At 38.5% G+C, this 5329-nt stretch overlaps 1 protein-coding gene across 5 annotated transcripts in view; it reads left to right on the top strand.

Moving 5' to 3' along the window:
• The window catches only part of LOC111731293 (serine/arginine repetitive matrix protein 1-like), a 461631-nt gene that overhangs the window by 446076 nt on the left and 10226 nt on the right, over positions 1-5329 (top strand). The window lies entirely within an intron of this gene.

The raw sequence follows: 5329 nt of genomic DNA, 5'->3' as shown, positions 1-5329 counted from the left end.
GGGATGAGGAGCATGAGGAGTTATCAGAAGCACCAAGCTGAATCTGCTGCCAGCAGCCCAGAACGCTTGGAATATCTATCCAAACGTCCACTTATCCATGCACCGTGAATGCTTCTTCCCAGTTCACCAGAAGTGTCAGTGCAGATGGACGTGTGGTTCCTCGTCTTTAAATCTCCTTTGTAATCAACAGTGATGGCTGCGCCTTACTGTCTTCCATTCACCCTCCATATCCACTCTTATTTGTTGCCTGCAGAAGGGTGGAGGAAAGGAGTCTGTCTGTCCAGGCCACAGAAATAGAAACAAAGCAGGACTCTGCTGCTCCCTCCCAGAGTGCACATGGAGACTGGATGTTTGTGTCTCCCCCAGAGTCATGTTGAAACCGAATCCCTATATGGCATTTGGAGGTGAGGCCTTTGGGAGGGGATTATATCATGAAGGTGGAACCCACATGAACGTGATAGACACCGTTTTAAGAAGAGACCCAGAGAATTCCCTGGCCCCCTTCACCATGTGAGGACGCTGTGAAAGGACATATGTGAACGTGGCAGTGAGCCCTCACCAGACACTGAATCTGCAGGTGCCTTAATCTCAGACTTTCAGCATCCAGAACTGTGAGAAATAAATTTCTGTTCTTTATAAGCCACCCAGCCTATGATATTCCATTACAGCAGCCCAGACTCTTACAATGTGCCTTGACCCCCTGAGGTCATCCACCCAGGAGGACTGGGGATTAAGATGCCAGGGGAGGGTAGGTCTCAGCAAGAGGCAGCAAGAGGGCCAGGGGTGAAGGGTCCCATGTGAGAAGGTAAACCCCGGGCCTGTAGCTTCTGATGACCAAGGGCAGAAGCAAGGGGTGCTCCAGCGGTCACTTCTGGCTTTGCCATCAAGAGCTGTAAACATCCCAAGTTCCCTTAAAAGACAATGGGATTATCCGCACATTTGCCCCTTTATATGAGTTTCGGTATAATTTAGCAAGAATTTCTAAAAGCGCTCTTACTAGATAAAGTGTATGAACTTTCTAAGGTCTATAATATCCATAAACCCTAACCAAGATCCTTTTTAGAAAGAATGTACCGATTTCACTCCCACCAACAGTCTATGAAGTATTGCCAGCTGTGAGTAGTATCATTTTTAATTGTAGCTGATAGGTGAAGAATTGTGTCACATTGTTATTCTAAACTGTGTAAGTCTAATGAGATTTAAATTGTTTTCAATTTATAGTCACTTGTGAGTGTGCGTGTCAGTTGTTTTAGACTGCTGTTCTTTTAATTGGCTTTATCAGTATAATGTCATCTCTTTACATACCAATGTCACGTCATGCTGAGTATAATGGAACTTAGTCATAAGGTTGTCTAACAAATGACTTTCAACTGTTTGAGAGAGGTTTTAGAGACTATACAGTATTGACATTTTGACAGAGGAAAATTATGAATGTTTGCTCTATCTTTTCTAGGTTAGTAAGTCAAAAAGTTTAAGAAATTTGTGTAGAAATGCCCTAAGTTTAGACTATAGTAACCAGTTTAAAATATTTTTGATTAAGTGTACAAAATTTATTTATTCAGTAAGATTGCACCTGCACAACCCCTTTCTTTCCCTTTCAGAGGCAAAATATGAGAATAAACTCATTGCTCTAAACAATGAGTAGTATCTATTACCATCTTTTTATAACTTATGTCTTGATTCAATACAAAATGCAGCTCTAAAAATAGTATCTTTTTTTTTTCCTTGTAAGGAATCCATAATCATTTTGCAAGAGAATTTTCTCAACCACCGAATGTTTCTTAACAACTCAAACAGATATTTTAAGACACTTAACTATCTTTCAAATGTTCCTTCTAATTTTTATTGTTAAATCCTGGAGCTTCTCAGTAGCCCAGAGTTCTTTTTTATAACTATTTCTTTTTTTAGAATAAATAAAAATTCACTGTCAACACATTAGTGCAATACTAATGTAGATCATTTCAAAGTCATTATTGTGTTTAAAAGTAATAGTCTTTCATACTTAGCCACATATTACGTTTGACCCTTTCATTAATTGAGCAACCACTATGAGCTGTGGTTATGGATATGAACAAAACAAAAACTCTACGAAGTGTTTATGATTAGGGTTACCAGATTTAGCAAATAAAAAAAAATAAAATGCCTAATTAAATATCAATTCCAGATAAACAAATGTTATTTTAAATATTTCATGGGACATCTTTATACCCCCCAAAAAAAAATCATTGTTCATCAGAAATTCAAATTTCACTGGATGTCCAGTGTTTTATCCAGCAAGCCAATTATGATATAGTAGAAGAGTGAAAAATTCATTATTTGTTCTAATAAACTGTTGTTTTAGTGCTATAAAACAGAAACTTAAGCAAACTCTGCAAACTGAGAGGTGGGAGGTCAGAATATTCATTAAAAAGTTGTTTCTTAACTGGTTCTCCAGCAAGCAAGTCAGAGTTAGATAGATGATGACCACTGATGTTCCAGAAAAGGGAGAAAGCATGAGTAAAGGTGGATGGGAAAGAAAGGGCCAAAAATATCTTGGTCTGTAGTTTGTTTTGACTGGCAAAGAAGTTTGTACTGGGAGATAGGTAAAAAGGAGTACCGTACATAACATATGTAAAAGTCTCAAGTTATAAATTATAAAAGATGTACCACGTTAGATCTCTAGGATATTAATTATAAATTCTAGGGTATAATAGTTCAATAATAATATGCTGAAGGTTGGTAGTGTTATTTCTGCCTGGAAAAAAAAGGCTATCTCAAGAGTTATAGCTCCCTCTACTGGCTGAAAGTAGAAAAAGCCTCAGTTGATATCAAAGATAATGGTTTAGACAAAGAACGGACATTTCATTATAAACTATCCTGCAATATTGGCAGATTCTTGGAATATCTTCTTTTGAGCTAAACAATTGTTTTATTTTTTTTCTGTATGCTACGAGGCAGACACTTATCAGCGACAAAAAAGATTTTAAAAATTGAAGGATTCGTTTGAAGCCACTAAATTAAAAAATATTAAATTGCTTAAAGGAAGTGCTCCAGAATTCTTTCTTCCTCACCACAGCTGTCATTTCCACCTAATGTGACTGAGTGTTGGGGTGAACAGTAAATCTATTACTTAATACATTTTCTAACCACCTAAAAGAGAGCGATGCATAAATATGACTCTCCGAGCTTGTGAAAATACTGTTTCTATCCCAAATCCACTAACACATAAGCTCCAGAGGAAGGTCTTGCCAATTTGCACTTTTAACAGTTGCCCCCAATACTTTTTCGATGCAAATCTTCCTTAATAAATTAACTAAAACTCTTCAGTTGCTGACTTGTTGCTGAACAGCTGACTCCCAATTATCCTCAATTAATTAGCATCACCTGTTTAACAAAAGGGACTAGCTCCCTATTGTCTGTTAGATCAATTCCAAAACCTCTCTCTGGCAGGAAGTCAGGCTCTCCACCAGCTGGTCTTGTGTCATCTGTTCACATTCATCCAAGGCCACGTTCCAGCGAGGCGTCTGTCTCATCCGTCACCACTCCTCCATGCTTCTCCCTGCAGAATGATTACTCCTGCAGGACAATGTGACTTCACTTCTTTTGAGTCTTACCTCAAGTCTCAGCATCTGCTGTACTGACTTCTACAGCATACTGTGGTTTTAGACTTGCTCCTAAATGCCCTGTAGTATTTACTGGTTGCTGATCGGTTCATAAGCCAATCTACGTGTGGGCATCCCTGATCCGCTCTAGGTGTGGTTAGTTCATCTGAAAAAAGCCAACATGAAAGCAGTAGAAATGCCAAGTAAAAATTAGTAAATATTCTTTTAAACACATCAGAGACAACATTTTTCAAAAGTAAGAGAAATAGGATATTATCCAAAAATTTTAATAATTTAGTATGCCAGGCATATTTGACACACAACCAAACAGAACTTCAGTAATTAAAATAATAAATGTGTTCGCTACAGCAGAAGCCCCCAGAATATTCACACTTTAAGGCTATTGTGTTCATTTCTTTGAACATAATTTTTATGTGTAATTATGTCTCTGCTGTGTCGATCTAGAATATGAAGCTCTTCTGATGATGTCTGTTATATTCAGCACTGAATTTCAGTGCATGAAATGTGGCATATATCTAATAATAGTTGACTTCTTGATTGGAACTGACTGATCAGGCTTGAACCAAGCACTCTTACCTAGTTCACAAGCATCAGTTTGATAAGGAAGCACCTATGATCTATTAACTAAGTAAACAAACCAAAACAGAGCAAAACATACATATCCAATTTATCTGAGGAGGTTGCATACTAGTAGTACTAGTTGTCTATGGTTGCAAAGCAAATGACCACGCACGTAGTGGCTTTTGACTATACCCATTTGTTTTCTCACAGTTAGGAGGTCAGAAGTCTGGGTTGGCGTGACTGGGTTCTCTGCTTAGGGCTGAAATCAAGGTGTTAGCAGACTGGTCTAGAAGAATCTAGAATAATCCACTTTCAAATTTATTTAGGTTTTGGCAGAATTCAATTCCTTTGCAGTGGCAGGACTGACATCCCCATTTCCATGCTGGCTGTCAGCTGGGAGCCGCTCTTAGCTCACTTGGATTCTTTGGCATGTGGTCCCCTCCATCTTCAAAATGAACATCAGTGCATCAAATGGCCCTCAAACTTTGCATCTCTGACATCCTCTTCTTCTACCAATCAGTGAAAAGTTTGAGCATATATTAATTCAACAAACATTTATGGCACTCCAACTATGTACTAGGTGCTGTTCACACAAAGATTAATAAACCATGGCCCTTGTCCCTAAGGAGATTGACTTATGAATAAAGCTTTACTGGGATGAGTAAACAGAGACTCTATAAATACAGTGTGGTATAAAGGAAGGAGAGATGGTTCTGAATCTCGATGGAGGATTTAGGTGGGTAGTGGCTTAAGATGATATCTAGCAGCAGACCAGATCACTGAGGGCCTTGCATGTCATGCTAAGGAGGTTTCCCTTTATTCTGTAGTTGAGGTAGAGCCATCGGTAGTTAGTAAGCAAGAGAATGACCTCAGATTTCTCCAAACACCTGGCACCCAGACTATGAAATCATCACTAGCAATATATAGTACAATACCAGCTACAGCACATGCAGACTGACTGACTCACTATTATTGTTAGCACATTTAGAAGAAGTGAATTCTAATGACCTAGTGGCCAAAAATGTTAGTGCAACTTTCAGAGGAAACTAATTTATAACCAGATCGTCGGCATAGGCACTGGGAAAAATCTGACTTAGCCTGGCAACCCCTCCATCACTATTCTGTGACAAATTTCTGATGTACCATAATCTACTATGTCATACTTC

The sequence above is a fragment of the Pteropus vampyrus genome, unplaced genomic scaffold (genome assembly GCF_000151845.1).
Source record: "Pteropus vampyrus isolate Shadow unplaced genomic scaffold, Pvam_2.0 Scaffold359, whole genome shotgun sequence".
NCBI classification, from domain to species: domain Eukaryota; kingdom Metazoa; phylum Chordata; class Mammalia; order Chiroptera; family Pteropodidae; genus Pteropus; species Pteropus vampyrus.
The sequence above is the reverse complement of the archived record's forward strand: the minus strand, read 5'-3'. Positions and strand labels throughout refer to the sequence as shown.